The sequence below is a fragment of the Dermochelys coriacea genome, chromosome 15, assembly GCF_009764565.3.
Source record: "Dermochelys coriacea isolate rDerCor1 chromosome 15, rDerCor1.pri.v4, whole genome shotgun sequence".
NCBI classification, from domain to species: Eukaryota; Metazoa; Chordata; order Testudines; family Dermochelyidae; genus Dermochelys; species Dermochelys coriacea.
In genome coordinates this window covers 20,863,860-20,881,205 of record NC_050082.1, presented here as the reverse complement: position 1 = coordinate 20,881,205, position 17,346 = coordinate 20,863,860, and the positions used below count along the sequence as shown (strand labels likewise).

Below are 17,346 nucleotides of genomic sequence, written 5' to 3'. Positions count from 1 at the left end.
CACGGATTCACACACATAAATTGGGTTCTCAGATGGCACCCTGCTTTTCTAACCTTCTGCAATGGTGTTTGCAACCTACTTTCAAGCAAATGGCTGCTGCTCAACTCTAGTGTCTAAAAATATTTCACTCTGAGAAAACTGTACAGCACACTTAAGTCCAGGAATATCTTGCTAATAGTAGACACACAACGCCCAGAATATTATCAGTGGAAGAGAAAGGTTAGCATTCCGACTGTATCCCTTTAGAGAAATGATATTATTGAACCATCAGTCACAGAGGCACATGAAAAGGCACAACACAGAAAGCCAATGCACCTTATCTGCCTTCAAGACAAGTCTGATTTCATCCCACAATTGTGCACTTCAGGGGAAACTATTCTGAACTCTACTTAGGGTTTTGCACAGTTTCTGTGGAGGATTTAGCCTCTTGACTGCAGAGTTTATAACCAAGGCTGCAGGCTTTAGATCCTCATTTGTTTTACAAAGTTACCCTGATATGTCCATGAGAAATACCTACTTTTCTCAGCATTTGGCAATGGCCAAAGATTGTGGGACTGATTCTCATCTCACGTACACTGGGGTAACTCCATTGACTTAGAAAAGTTACTCTTCATTGACATTAGAATCAGACCCTTTGTCTTGCACCCAGGTGCTTTCAGCAGCTCTCGTGTAGATGCCTAAAGGACTCATACACTGATGGCGCGACCTTAAATTTCTTACATTAAGGGCAACACTGAGTCAGAATGTACACAGTACAATACAATTCTCACTCGGATAATCTGCAAAGACAAACATTCTTACAAAAAATCCAGTAACCTCATTCCACTCCTCAAAGATTTCATAGCAGATTTGCTGTAGCTCAGTCTGATGTTACTAGGACTTAATTTTTACAAAAACTAACACAGCGCATTTACTAGTATACTGTGAAGAACTATAAATAATTAATAATATTAAACTAGATCTATAAAAATAAATGGACAAAGTACATATGGCAATACAGGGGCCCTATTCATTGAGCTTTTTTCTTTTCTTTTGCCAGTTTGCTTAGTCACAATATTTGGTAATCAGGAATTCATAGAGTCATCAATTTCAGGGAACATTAGGTCATCTAGTCTGACCTCAGTGTATCTCAGATTCATTTTTGTGCAAGTCTACAATGGTGTGTTATAATTGCTGAAATGTTGCTTTACAATCTAACCACATATGTTGGGACAGCAAAAGCAGGTGAAGGAGGAGATAGCATTAAGTTTTCAGAGAAAACAAAGGCAAATCAATTCTCTTTCTTTGGTGTAAACAAAACCCTTTCTTTTCAAAGTTTCATCCTTACGAGACAAGGATCTGCCACAGGTTTGAGCACTTTTAATTCCCACTCTAAAGCTTTAAAGGCAGGTGAAACAGAAAGTTGCAAAAACCTGTGTAAAACCTAACTGCTGACTTCAGGATGGAATTCTGAGTCTATCACAGTGGCAGAGCTGTACAAATGTGGTTGCATTCCACCTGTCCATGCTATGGTTGGCTTAGCTAGTGTTAGCATGCTAGAACTTCACTAAACATGAACATTCATTCCCCCTTTCCCCCCATTCTCCCCTCCTCTTAAAAAGGATTATTCAGTTCCCAAGCATGGAGTCATTCAGATGTCATGAAGAAAATATACATTTAGAAGAGCACACAGAAACCACAGAAGAGCACACAGAAAACACGGGGAAGACCACACATTTAAAAACACTAGGGCAGGTCACTTCTTCCCGCAGAAAAAACATGGGAAGGAACCTCAAGGTGGAGTGGAGGGGGTGTCAGATCTTGTAGAGTTTCCCCCAGATCAGAGACAGGATTCCCACTCTGGAGCACATAGTGGCTTGGCAGAAGCCTCTTTATTGCATCTTAGCCCTATGCAGCTGAACTCCAGCTCCCTGTCTGCTTCTTCTACCAGGAGTTGCCTTTGGAAGCCCCCTTAAAGGATGCAGAGGGGCTCTGCTCAGAAGAAGCCCTGACTGTGTCAGCTTTTGCGAGCACCCCATCCCTCACAACAAACCTGCAGAAAACTTGTAGAAAACCTTACCATGGGAGCAGAATTATTTTTAAAGCCCTGATATTTATAACTGGCTGTCGACATTAACACTGACTCAACTGACTTTCAAATATCAGAGCCTTGTTTCCTAACGATAAGTAGGATGTGACACTGAATGTGGTGCAAACTTAATTCACACCAGAACATAATGATCAAAGGGCTTGCCATCTACTCTTTCAGACACTGCTGTCACAGCAGAGTGAAAGGGAAAAGATGGCCTAGTGCACATCAGGAAAAAACTATTTTCTGTGAGAGGCTACCTATATTTAACTTTTCAGAGTGTTAGCTAATTCAGCACATTCTGGTACTTACTCCTCAGCTGAGTTAATACATCCTGACATGATAGAAGGAATAACTAAATTTCTTTCTTAACATGAAAACCAGACTTAATGGTCTTCAAACCTTTTCAGAGATGGGAAACCAGCTGGCCATTTTTAAGCTAAGTTTTTCCAGGGTAAAATGAAAATTAAATAATACCCAGTTAATTCCATCCATTTCCTGATGTACATTAAGCCAAACAGCATGCAAAAGGTTGTTGTTATTTGCACTGCAGTAGTGTCTAAGAGCCCCAGCCATGAATCAGGACCCCACTATGCTAGGCTCTGTGCAAGCAGACCCAAAAGATGGTCCCTTCCCCAAACAACTTACAACCGAAGTATAAGACAAGAGACAAGGCAGATGGAGAGCACAAAGAAATGGGGAGACAATATTGATCAGTATGATAGGCAGTGGTCTCAGCACACTACTTGCCTGCCCACTGCACATTTTTTGTAGGTATCTCAGCACAGGCGGATTTTAAGAAGGGATTTGAAGGTGAGCAGTGAGCTAGGTTTGTGCATATTTACAAAAGTTACTCCCAAGCAGTTAACTTCAGAGATTGACCATAGATCTATGAAACGGGTTGAAATTCATATCCAAACCAACTTTCTTGTGCTACATTCCTGATTCTATTGATAAAAATGGTGCTGCACAGGTACCATGAAACCTAAGAAATATTACCCTATTTGATAATGTGATTTGGACATAACTACATCATTTATCATGTATAATACTCACATTGCATATGTTAATGTCCCTTCCAATACAGAAATAAGACAGTTAAGTACAGTCAGAAAAAACATATATATTGGAAACTGTAAAGCTGTCCCGACCATTGTCAGTGGTTAAATATGTGATTAAAACAAGCACCTGTAATTTTTTTAAACTAAGAGGAGTTTTTATCATGTAAGCCATTCAAACTGTCCACATCTCTTTAAAAATACCACATATTTGCAGAGCTGTCTTGAGAGCAAAGCCTCTGGAGTAGTAAACTGCCTGCTTCTCAATACCAGTCCCCAAACTATACCTCTACTTTCCCAGAGAGCTCTGGCAACTTTTATCAGGGATTTTCTTTCAGTACCTAGTAAATGAGTTGGAAAAGATTAATTAAACCAGAAAACTACAGCTCAGGGTATTTCGTTCCCAGCCAACACTGCAGAGAATCGATATGCAATATCATGAATGCTTGAGGTGAGGGAAGAGGAACCCTAATGAGAGAAGAGTTCTCGGAGAAAGGGTGAGTAATCTAACCCTTTGGTTCTATGACACAGTGTTTTCTAATGCATCTCCCCAGTCGCTGGCCAACAGAGAGTAACTGCAACTGTGAGGGGAAAATGGCAGGACTACTATACAGGTAGACTTGGAAAAATTAGATTTTTATCAGTAAGAACCTGTAAATGTTGATTTTGCCATACAAACACAGATGAAAAGATATCTCCATCGATAATAATCAAAATTTACAAATACTCAAAGTAAGGAAAATGCTGCTTGAGAACTTATTGATAATTTGATTTAAAGATATTTACTTTGAATACTTTGACGTGATGTTTACAATGTGCGTTATAAAGTTTAATGTTTTGAATCTCAACATTTACTGCCATTAATTAAATATTGTCAGACCCCACCCCATTCTCTTATCCCCTCCCAATTTCCTGCAACTGTGAAAGTTTAAATTAATAAATATAGAAAAATTCTTAAAATAAACAGATATTATTCATCAAAATTATTATTTTTTTTGCCATGCATATTATATATATATGCACCAAGTAATTTGTTGTGTATTGGTTAGAAGTAAGTCAGAGCAAAACAAGTCCACCTGCACTCAGCTTCCAGGGTACCAGGACTGCATCATCTTGTCATCACTGATTCTTACCATCCCATCCCCCCACGACCAGTCACTTTAATATCACCAGAATCTGCCCTTTCCTCATTATCCTCAGGGCTAAAGCCCTTATCAATGCATTGAAGATTCAGCCTCCTTAGCCATCCTAATTTTTGCCTCTGACTCTTCCAAGCCAAAAATGTCACCGCTGAGATCATATTCCTCTCCCATTACTGAAACAACATAACCATCTCCTTCCTTAGAGGTTTTTAAGGTCAGGCTTGACAAAGCCCTAGCTGGGATGATTTAGTTGGGGATTAGGTCCTGCTTTGAGCAGGGGGTTGGACTAGATGACCTCCTGAGGTCCCTTCCAACCCTGATATTCTATGATTTTATGATCGTTGGAAGTCCCTCAGGCCATTTCTAAACTGCAAAGAGAACACAGAACTCACTATGGAATGGCTTCCAACGTAACTGTGCTCTGTGTACATTTTGCTAAATGAAACTACTCTGGTAAGAGATATTCCCCAGGATGCAACTGGGCAGAGAGACTGAGTAAACGAGTTTATGGAGATTGAAAATTACCTGGGCCACAGTAGCACCACAGCTCTGGTTCTGAGCATTACTTCACTGATTGTGACCTCAGCTTGCAATGCTAACTAGGGATAGGTTCCCTTAAAGAAACTAGTGTAAGCCTTTGCTTTCTCTTGTGAAAGTGCCCAACCTCCCTCCTGCCTTCATGTACTTCTCAGAGCTGCTGGTTTGCTGCAAACTATGGTCTATGTGCTGAACTCCACCACAGGGTGTAGAGAGGGGCCAACTTCAGAAATATGTTGACTATAGTGCAGAGGGCAGGGATGCAGTGAAATCAGTCCCTTCTATGTCTGGCCAGGCCAGGCCAGGCCAGGATTTAGGGAGAACATGTGTCATGACCCTAGGAAACACAGTCTCTCACCAGTCTGGAAGTTAGAAAGCCTACAGAGAACTACAGGGTCTTTTACCAGCAGCATGGTAGTACCATAAACGTGTAATGTGGTGGATGCACTACTAGGTGCAGTATCACTTGTTACTGCCTAGGGTCTTGTGTGTATGGAGCCGCTCTAGCCTGAGTCCCTACAGGCTGCAGTGCAACTGGCCACTAAAAGTCCCCTAGCCTCCCCAGCACCTAGACTGCAGGCAGCAGAGGAATGAGGACAGAGCACGGAGTAGAGGATTTTGTGGGGCTAGCCGCCATAGGCACAGTAAAAGTTGCATTTGCACAAGTTCCTGCAGCCCCAGGCCAGGAATCCCTGCAGCAATTGAGCTACAAGCAGTCGAGGGTTGCGGCACAGAGCAGGGAATCTAAGCTTCTGCGGGACTAGACATTTTTCCTCATAGAAACGTATTTGTGAAGGAAAAATCTGACTTAGAGGAACATCACAAACACTGCCTTTGCTCTGGCTTTTGAGGCGTGAGAGGATCCAAAGTCCCCATAGTATGTAGTAAAATCACAGTCATTGGCTTATGGGACCCAAAGCTACTTTAGGATCTTTAAACAACTGAAAAAATTATGTATTGTCAACAAGCTAAACCTCGTCTTTATTCAATTACTTCCTCTTTTTCCTTGGACAAAAAAGCATCGTTTGCTTATGCATTACAAAGCAGTCTTTCAAAGAAATGTTTGTGTACTGAGACAATGTAGCTACATGATAGAAGGGATGGGAATAGTTCCCAATGATGAAAATATTGACAAACACTTATCTTATAAAACAAGGAGCAAACACTGTACCTGCTTCACTCAGATCCATCTGCATAAACTGAACATTGGATTCAGAAGCATTCCCTAGAAACTGGGAATCATGAGAACCATGTGAAATGAAACGTGCAAAGGGCCACCACTAACAGACAAACTCCTGTCTTAAAAGATCACCCCAAGGTATCCCGCAATGTACTAACTACTGTGATACTCGGGACTGTTCCTTTAAGGGTTGAGCTTCCCAAGCAGTGAGTCCGAGCAGGAAACCGGGAAGCTCTTGTTGTTATGCAGAACCAGTTGGATCTAGCACAGAATAAGGCAAGTACCTTAACCACTGAGTGATCACTGAACACAAGCACCACTGTGCTCCAGCTTTATTAGAACATCCGTCTCTTTAAGTGGCCAGTTTCGGTGGCTATTTAAAACAGGCTACAAAAACAGCAGTTTTCAGCTTCCCTTCTAGCTAGTGCACTAAACTTGCTGAGTCATCCATTCCCACCTATCTTCCAACATAGTTTTGATGCCATTCAGCACTTCCACAATCTTTGCTCAGAAAAAGAAAGAAAAAGAGGCTTGGTCTTGAAGCCAAGAGTCTAAAATGTTCTCTTAATACACTCGGGCTTAATACATTCCCACTAGGTCATGACTGAGGTGAGCTGGGAAGAAGCAATCTGGTAAAAGTACTTGCTCTTTAACAATAGCCCAGAAGAAAAAAAGACAAGAGATTTGCTTTTGGTAAAGGCTCAACAACGCTTTATCTCATTCCTTAGAAAACGAGCCCCAGGAAATCTCAAAAAAGAGCTATGAAGCAGACTATAAAAAGTGACATCGAGATTTAAGGTCAGGTATGAGGCCAGTTCCTCATCCCACCGGCCAGAGGTTTGGCTCTGATAAAGACAAGACAGTGCTAAAAAAAAAAAAATCCATAAAATAGAGCATCCTGAATAAGAGCCATTTATAACCTGAAACCTTAGGAGGTTTTTGTCCAGAAGCTAAGGAGATGCTCTGAGCCATCATCTGTTTTTAATAACTTTATATTGGCTTAGCAGTTTTGCTGAGAAGTCTAGTAAAATATATGACACATTTTGATGACCTCTCATGACTTTACTGGAGCCATATATGAAGAAAATAGAGCCACGGGAAAATAGAGAAATAAAAAGTGCAGACTTGAAGGGAGACATTAAAATAACTGATTGACTTGGTGGATGAAAACTGCTTCAAAGAGGGAGTAACAGTGGCTTATCCACTGACGTATGGCAGGAACAGTCATGCCAAAATAAGTTAATAGCCGATTATCCTGTTACTACACCAGAAACTTCAGAGGAAGGAATAAAATGCCAGACACTTCACAATAAGGTGTGATTTGTGTAATAGTACAGTATGAGAGAAATATCCTACTCGCTCCAACTAATAAGCAGCTTATAACCTGTACATCAAGCCTTTAAATTTTGTTCTGATTAATATAACACTGGATGCTCTTCTTATCCATGTATATATTTAACCCTGCTTTAATTTTAGTAAATTATTTGTCTCTACAATAGCTTGCAGTAGTGAGTATCACAAGTTAATGGTATGTTGCATTAAAAAGTATTTCCTTAGAATTCCCAAATCAATATTTTCAACCACCCAAATATTCAGTTCACCCACCTTCCCCAAAGGCTGGTAAAAAAGATGGGCTTTGCATTATGCATGCCCTGAAGTTTAAGAGACCCAGCACAGGGAATCGATTTCCAAAGTCAAGGGGCTCTCCTTCTGAACACCTGTCCACTACCCTTTCCTACTGAAAGTAGGGGAGATCCAGCTCAAGCACCAATGCTGATTGCAACTGCGGCAGTAAAGAGTCAGCTAAGCATACAGAGGTCCAGTGTGTAGCACACTTCCTTCAGCGTTTATTGCATAAGAGGCAAGCTGCGGCATGTTCCACTAACTGGAGCAGCTCTGTGGCCTTTGCTTTCATCCTTAGGTACAGTACACGGTCACATTTTCTTTGGACAGACCTTGTGAATCCTTTATATTGTTTTCCCATCTCCATATCAACATCTCTGCCTGGGTAACAAAAAAAGCGCAGCTTTATAACTGTGCTCAGGCAAGACTGAATACGACCCCCTAGTTTCTTTCTCAGAAGCCATAGATTAAATGTGCGTTCATGACTACTCAAAAGATAGATGGAAAGGGGGGGGCAGAAATGTGTATCTAACAGGGAAATAAGCATTCACAAGTGGGGCTGTAGCTCAGGTGTGAAAGAGGGCTACGTGGTAGAAGTCACAGAGGAGAGATTTTAGAGGAACAGTTCTGTTGGTTATAACATCTTTAGTAAATGAAGCATTACAAATTACTTTTACTTTTAAATGTCAGCCTGCAGTATGCCAAACTTCTTCCTTAATATGAGGCTTTGGGGAATTCAGCTATGAGAAAGTGTTTCATTTATGGAGGAATACATGAGATTTGAGAAGCCATAAACTGGAGGGAAATTGTGTGTTTACTTAATTTAGTTCCTAGTTTTTCACTTTTGGATTAAACCTGAGAAGAATAAATGCTGTGTTACTTTGATTAGATAATTGCAATAAGTCTAAAATAGATTATTTTAGCCATAACATCTGACACAAGGCGCACAGCTGGTAGTTACAGGTTTGTCTGAGAGTAAGAGTTCAAGGCATAGCTGAGTCCCTAGCAAATCTAAATGCAGCTTAATGCTCTTGGCTCAGGAACTCATGAAAATATATTTTAAAAGCTTGTCCGCAGAACCCTTTAAAGACAAAATGGGAATTTAGGGAGCTCAGCACCTCATAGGATTGGCCCCTAAAATAGCCCTGTTGGAAGATGTTAGATCGACAACACACTGAAGATATCTATTGACAGAGGAGCTGGGGTGACAGACAAGCTGAAACAGCAAAACAAGTTTCCTCACACTGCCCCGCCAATGCACCTCAGCTTTGACCTGGCGCGTCCATCTTTAGAAGTATGACGTGGTCAATCTCTTTGGCTCATTCTATCTTTAGCTTTCCTGCTAAACTGCCAACAAAGGGGCCAATCAGTGCCAGTCACCGTGGTGGCAAACGTGATATGGAAAACTGTTACAGGAAAACTATTACAATAGACCATCATTACAGTAGAAATTTAATCAATAAAAAAGTCTGTGGGGAACATGCTTTAAGTTTAGAGATGGAATAAGTTACAATTACCCTCAGAAAGGTCACTTTTATGAAAATTAACTGGATAACAAATGCGTATGGAGACATCAGTGCACTGCAATATTAAAAAGCATGCCCGCAGCTTCGTGTGCCAGGAAGCTGCAGCAATTCTAGGCCCATAAGGGATGTGTGTGCACAAAACATCCATTGTACACTTGGATATTCACTGTAAACAAACACGCTTGTGCACTTCTAAAATTGGGGCCCTAGTGTTGAGATAATTTGCGTTTTAAAAGCCTTCAGAGAAGGGGTGAGGGGAGACAGAGAGAAGCACAGCGTCTTGCTTCTCACAACTTTTACAAACCTTGGCAAATCATGCAAACATGTTGAGTTCTGAAATGAGCTCAACATGTGTGTGAGAGAAAGAGACAAAGCAAGAAACGAATTCCATTATCCTCTTTTGGAACCTTTTTTGCCTGCATGTTACTGGAATGTGCTTTGTCTGAGGACTCTTGCTCCCAAAGACTCTTCTCTCTCTCTCTCTCTCCCCTTAACAGCAAAATAATTATAAGCATATTTACTACAGCTGTTCAGAAGTTTTTTCACAGAAAGCTTTCTCATTAAAAATAATGGGATTTCTTTAAAAACAATTTTTTGGAGGAAAAAAACAGTTTTAGGATGAAATATTCATCAGCTGAAAACCACTGGCTTCAAAATGAAAACTTTTCTGTTTTAGTTGCCAAAAACTGTAATGTTTTGCTTCTTAGGGTAAAGAGATAGCACAACAAGATGGAAAATATTACGGAAAATATTTAACTAGATGGGTTGCTTTGAAGATCAGAAAAAGGGAGTTTTAAATTTCACAAATATTAATTTATTTCACCTGTATTTCCTATAGATTTCAGAAGAGAACATAAAATGCATTCAGTTGCCCATAGCAGCAAATCCACCGGGATCATGCTCACTTTTGTCTCATACAAAATATCAGGGAAAAAAGCACTGATATCATTACAAATGTTCTTTTAGTGGAAACCAAGTCAACAGCACTTTCAAACAAAGACCCTGCATCAGGTCTGCTCTACAACGGTATAAAATGGAGTAATTCAGTTCAAGTCAATGTATGCTAAATTCCAGATCCAAGCTGTGTTGAGATGCATACTCAATCAGATTACCTTCCTGAACTGTGTGTATGTTCTTTACTCTTTTTTTGCAATAATCATCAATTAACAAGCCCTCAGCTTGCACTCATCTGCCTTGCAGAGTTGCAAGTGAAAAATGTATATCTATGGATCTAGTAGACGAAATATATACTGAACTAGAAGACAGATTTTACTGCTCACATAAAAGTCTACTGGTGCAAGAGCCCAGCCAATAACAGTTCTTATTTTGACACTAAACTTGATTAAATGCAAATTACTGTCAATTCACAGCAGTCTATTTTTCAGCCGTCTCATGAGCCATGGATTTACAGTTCATTTCCTTTTTTGGTTTTCTTCTCTCTGCTACATGCCCCTGGAGTCAGTGAAGTTCTGCATCTCTCTAGCTTGTGTCCCAGGTTCATTACATAGGGATCCCGACCAAGTCCCTTGTGAAATGAACTTTGGTTTTCTGTCAAGGTCCATGGCAAATGCTAGAGCATGGATCAGAGTGGTGTAACACATCATTCAGCAGTGTTTGTTTCTATTCCCCAGAAGCCCAGGAAGGAAATAACCCAAAAAGTAAATTAGCTTGCAGCCCAAGAGAAGGCATCCCTTCTTGCTCAGAGGGAAGGTCACATTGGTCTCAGGGAGAGGACAGTACATCATACCTCCACTCAAGAATGCAGTTTAATTTTCCTTTTCCATTACATGCATTTTTTTATTTGCACCGTAATTTTCAATTCGTTCTATTGGTGCCAACTGTCCACTGGCAACTAGAACACTATTAATCTCCTTCAGAGCAATATTCAGGGTAGTGAAGAGCCTGGGCCTTATCCAGTGACTATGGCTCAGGCCTCCTAAAGCTTGCCGGGGGCAGGTCTACACTACAGCCGGGATCGACGCTCTGAGATCGATCCACCGGCGGTCGATTTAGCGGGTCTAGTGAAGACCCGCCAAATTGATAGCAGATCGCTCTCCTGTCGATCCCCGTACTCTACCCCTGACGAGGAGGGTAAGGTAAGTCAACAGGAGAGTTTCTCCTGTCGACCCCCCATGGTATAGACCCCGCAGTAACTCAGCCTAAGGTACATCGACTCCAGCTACGTTACTCACGTGGAGTTGCATAGAGTAGGTCAACTCATCGCGGTAGTGTAGACATAGCCTGGGACAGTTAAGCTTGTGCAGCAGCCAGGTTTGCTCTGACATTCCCACAGTTCTCTAGTGGTTCACTGAGATGCAACTTGTATCCATTATTGATCCCCATCCTTTAAACTGAAAGCCTTTTCTTCATGTCTCAGTCAACATTAAATAAAAGCTATGGAGAGAGGTTTTGGAATGGCGCGTTCATGAAATTGCAGCAACACGAGACTTCTCCATGTCAACGATTAGAGAGGCAAGCACCTGCTTTCATCATCACATCTATCTCCAAAGACCCAAAATCAGCTTCTGCTGCAGCCAATGGCAAAACTCCCATTGAGGTCCATGGGAGCACAAATCAAGCACCAAGTCTTTGCCAAACCCATTTCTAAATACATGGTTGGCATCTACAACTAGAGCTGAGTGAATAATTGATTTTTCGGTTTAGTGTCCAAACCCAAAAAATCCAAAACAATACTTTGGCTTGTTTCAGTGCTAAAGTGAATGTTTCCAGTTTCTCTCAACAAAATGCAAAAACTCCCAAAATTTTATTCAGGTCAAAAAACAAAACAAAACCATTTTAAAAAATGTCATTTTACATTGACATTTTGTTTCACAAATGGTGATTTGAACTAATGTTGTCCAAACAGTTTGTTTCAACTTTTCTGAATTTTTTGTTTTCAAGGTTTTGGGGGTTTTTTTGGCCAAAACTATTAGCCAAATCGGACTAGAATTTATGAATAGTTTCAATGCATCGAAAAAATATTGCCCAATTCTACCTATGACAAACATCAGCTCGAGCTTGCCAGCATTATTAATCAAACATTCTTTGCAGAAAACTCTTATTTGTAACCTTGAGAGTTCACTGAAGAACTCAGTCCATCTATTTTTATTTCTACTTCAGATACTCCTCTTCCTCTATTTCATCTCTTCTTTGCTCACTGCTTCCGTGGTTTGAAAAGGGAAAACTTCGGGTTTTTCACCATGTCAAACAAACCACAGCCTGGCACCCATGTCAAAAAAAAGCTCAACACTGGATCAACATTCCATTCGAAATGTCTGAACACATCCTCAGTCTTTCCAGACTGTGAAGGTATGTCTGACACACAGGCTGTTTACAACGTGCTTTTCTCTTAAAAATCACCACTGTAGCACTACCAGCAATGCAGCTCCACCATTGTTAGAAACAGTGGTAGTTCTAAGATCCCAGCGTTTTTATTTCTGTGTCATGTGACTTTTTAAAATACATCTAGATGATGTGGTAAAAACCATGGGAAAGGCATTTGTAAACTAGATAGCCTCAGGGAGAGCAGAAACCATTCAAAACAGTGTTTTTGAGACCATATTCCTGGCTCATTTCTCCAACAGGACCACGTCACACCCCACTTTGCATCCCTCCCCGACTCCATTTTTGCACCCCCTCAGACACAAAGTCCTTGACTTTAAGAGCCATTTAAGGCTCTTCTCCATTTAGTCACACTCTCCCCATCAGACCTAAAGGCTTATCTTGCTGCTAGCCCTCGCCTTTGCTCTGCAAGTGATGGTCCACTTGCCTGACCACTTCTCACTCAAGCACATCTGTGCTTTCTCTTCATGCTGCCCATCTTTGCATTGGAAAAGCTCCCTGGTAAAATCCCTCCTCAAAAGCTAACTGAACAATATCTACAATGTCTGGGCAAGTGATGAGCTGTAGCTTCTTTTTCCTGATCAGCTCTGTTTTACTGTTCACTCTGACCTTATCCTCTCAACTCATCTCCACTCTGTTTGTCTGTTTCATCCAGACAACACAGCCCATCACATACACACCGGGAGCTCTCCAGGTCAGAGGCTGCCTTTGTCGTTAGATGTCTGTACCGCACCTAGCACAATAAGGCCCCAATCCTTGACTGGTGCTCCTAGCCCTTCCATAAAAGAAATAAATAACTGGGGGAAATTTAAGAAAAAATTCAGTGAAGACAACACCATGGTTTGTTGGTCTCCATCCTGAGAAAAACTGGGAGCTCCTAATTAAGACTCTTGCATTTTCAGTACAGCCATAATTCACATTGCGTTATACAGACGCAAATTACAATGCTGTGAGAGGTGAACATTATAAGAATAGAGCAAATGATATATAAAGATTCATAACTCAATTTACAATTAACATGAATATCCAGATTCTGACAAAATACGTAAATAAGGGTATCACAATTTGGCCCTACCACCTGAGTCTATTAAAGACACACCAAAATAAACCACCTATGGAGAACATTCAACAGAATTCTGCCTTTAGTGAATCAGAATACACATATACGCACTTTAAAAGCTACAGTGTGATAGGAGGCAAATATTGACAAATCCTGACAGAGCAGAAATGGACTACTGCTATCTGTGTTCCTACAGTATGCAGCCGCTAGTGGAAAATGAAATTATTTGTTGATTGAATTATTTAATGGAAGCAATGCTACACATACTATTATACAATCACCATCTAAACAGAAGTATGATAATACCCTTAACATACTATAAAATCCCAGACTGAAAGGATTAAATGTGTGATTAAAAATAAAGAGAATTTGTTAAAGTTTAAAAGGAAGTGTCAAACTGATGACTCTGCAAAGTAAAAACCTCTGTGTCTCTACAAAACAGCTGGAGCATGGACACCGGCTGCATAAGCTTCTCCCACAAGTATTCAGCCTCAATCTGGAGGGATAACATCTGGAGTAAGAGAACATATTAGTCTCTATGGCTCTCTCAGTCCTTGAACACTCTTGTAAGACTTCTAACAGTCATGGAATTAGATCCAAATATGGCAGTGGGCTTTATTTGGTGGGTTGTGGACACCTGTCCATAAGTAACTGGACTGACACCCACTAGCTTAGATCACCAGGTTAGAAGCAGCATTCAGCTGGCAATGACTTTCTATCACTATCCACATGGACAAGATTTGACCCCATGACAATCTCTATGCCACTGCCATCCCCGAAAGTGAACCACTTCAATCCTTTACCCACACAGCTGATTTTAATACTTTCCTCCTCAGATCAACTTGATTCCCATTCAGTAACTATGAGCACAAATCACTCGAACAGCAATTTATAAAATCCTAAATGCAGCTAGAATTTAGTTTATATCCCCTCCCTTTTTGTTTGATGACTCCCTCAAAATGGTATCTTCATTATTTATTTCATTTTATTCCAAGACCATCAAGGGGAAAAAATAGTAATACAAGTCATCTTTAGCTAATGGTCAGGAAGGCCCCATCTAGCAAAGCAAGTAAGCACGACTTATTCTGTGTCTATTGTGCAAAGCATTTAAGCACATGTTCAGGTTCCAGTGACTTCAAGCGCATGCTTAAGTGTTTTGCTGCATAGGAATGAATTTACTTGTGCTTGAAGTAATCATCATCAACATGTTCCCATACGTGTTTTGCTTAATTGGGATGCTAAACAGGCAACAGAATCATCAGAGAAAGCATATTTCTTCTAGCATTCTATTACAGCCTCTTACATTTGAAATGAAGAACATAGTCATGTTATTAGACACTGGATTACCAGACTTCATTGTATTAGCCATACCTTTAGGACCTGCTCTAAGTTCTCCAGCTTGGCTTGGAGCTGGTGTTTCTCCTTCACAGCCAAATCTCGTTCTTTGGTCACTATGGTGAGGGTTTCTCTAAGCTGAACATAGTCTGATTTCACCTAAAAATATAAAAAAGTAAAATAAAATAAAAAAGAAGAGTGAGAGGTAAAGTACTCTCAATGTAGACAATTTACCAAGAGAAAAGCACATCTGAAATGACCACCAGTCGCTTGTGCAATTCTGCCCAAGGCCATCAAATGAGGACAGGAAAAAATATAAAGCAGAAAATAAGAGATAAGAAACAAAAGCAAAAATTGAAATTAGGTAAGGAGTTAAACTTGAGTGAAAAAAGGAAACAGTAGAAGAAGGCAATTGTGTGAGTATATCATGTGCATGAACATACACACACGCACACAACCACTGTCATTTGGTACAGTTACAAACAATCTGACAATCAATATGTAATTAGGCATAAGTTAAAAAAGTAAAAGGAAAAGGCTAATACATATACCAGTAAATGTGCAAAATAGATAAAAGTAACTCAGATCAAATAGTTTTGTTACACTTCACTCCACTCTCACCTTTTTGTCTGTACGTCGTTTATCTGGGCTCCAAACCTGCACAGAGATCTGTTAGTGTAGATTTCTGATACAGTGTTACTCCAGGCAGATGTAGGGAGCTGCTAGACAATGCCGCTGTTTGCAGGATCAGAACCCTCAACTGTAAACACTGAGGCCCTGGTCTCGCAAACATCAGTGCATGTGAGTAACCTTATTAATATAGATATTTCCATAGATTTTAATAAGGCCACTCGGATGAGTAGAGAGACACATATGCTTAAGTGTCTGCAATATCAAGCCTTGTGTTTGTAAAGTGCCTACCACACTGGGGTTCTATAAATAAAAGCAACATCTTAAGATTTTTCCTTCTCATCTGAGTTTGCAGAGATGTGAGTATAAACAGATCACACGTATACCATTTCTGATTTAATCTTTTGACTTCATCAAGTCAGCCTGTTCTAAATTAATAATAAGCATGAGCAACAGAGCAGAGTTAAAATGTACAATCAAATTATTTTCCGTTCTGAAGGAAAAGAAATATTCACATGCAGCAAAAATTGTGTTTTCCCTTAAAATCTTTGTACATGTCATATTTCCAAATAAGACAATGTCATGAGGTTAAGTTATTAAGCAAATAAGGCTTGACTTCTTATTTATTTACCCCAGAGTTAGCTTAGCCTTTCATCACCTCCCTTTCCCCACCACATTATATTTTTACAATGTACATCAAGCAATCTGAGCAGCGAAAGACAATACCAAGTACGGAGGAAGTTAATAACTTGTACTGTAGCTGTAACTCAGTACAAAATAGAGCATTTTGGGAACCTTCAAGTCTGCACATAATATGGAGACTATGTAATATGTAGTACACATATACATTGTATATTTAGAAAATAAATTATTCCATCAATATTCCATGGACCAATTCTCTTCCTTGACCTTTTGATCCACATCTTCAGCTAGTGTAAACTGGTTTCAATGGAGTGTACAATGTGAGAATCTGGCCCTTTATCTCTCAACACTGTCTAGGTTTAAGCACAAACGATGAGTCCTGCAATGTAACAATTACAGAGTATATCACATCAGGAATTGAAATCTTCAGAACATAACACCACAAAGAACATTAACAATTCAAATCCACTACTAATAGATACAGAAGATAGATATATAGCGTTCACATAAACATGACAAACACACATCTTCACAACGCTGCTCACAAGTACATAAATGAAACAAAGCCCATACCATTTTTAGCTCAACAACAGTCTGGACAGCATCTGTTTTCTTTGTCAAATTGACAATCAGAAATGTAACAGTGAAAACAGGATTAGTGAATGCAGGGCTGGGTAAAGGAAGGAAAGGCAGTGCAATAATTATAGGGAAAAAATGTGTAGACTCTGATCGTGGATCAAAGTTAGTTTCTCCTTTCCAACACAGCTATAGAGGGGACAAGTTCTCTTTTTGTTTGATTAATAAAACTGCATTTTTTTTTAAATCCAAAGACATTACACAACTTCCTACAGTGATGTCCGTTCAGAGAAACCCTGGAAAACCACATTTTCCCTCTGGCTCCAGTTTGTTAACTCGTGAATTTCACGATGGTTCAAATTGAATCTAAACTGTTCAATGTGACCCTGCTATTTGTCTTTACAGATGGCTTTTCAGAACACAATGGACTGGAAAAGAGAAAGAACAAATCTTGTTTACCATGAGAACTAATGCAATTAGCAGCAACCTCAGGAATTTTTTTTTCCTCCATGTATATTTTATTTTCCCTTTCCATTCAAAACTCTTTACAGTAGGAGACATATTCATTTAAACAATGGCTTTTCAGAAGTTATTAACTTCCTCCGTACTTGGTATTATCTTTCGCTG

General features: G+C 40.0%; 1 protein-coding gene across 27 annotated transcripts in view; it reads right to left on the bottom strand.

Moving 5' to 3' along the window:
* RIMBP2 (RIMS binding protein 2) overlaps window positions 1-17,346 on the bottom strand; it is a 293,820-nt gene that overhangs the window by 100,126 nt on the left and 176,348 nt on the right. For 26 of the 27 annotated variants that reach the window (XM_043497940.1, XM_038373954.2, XM_043497944.1 and 23 more), the window contains one exon: window positions 14,908-15,030. The gene's annotated coding sequence lies outside the window, so the exon portion shown is untranslated. Of the gene's footprint in view, window positions 1-14,907; window positions 15,522-17,346 lie in introns of those variants that run through there. The other variant, XM_043497939.1, reaches the window with a different exon arrangement.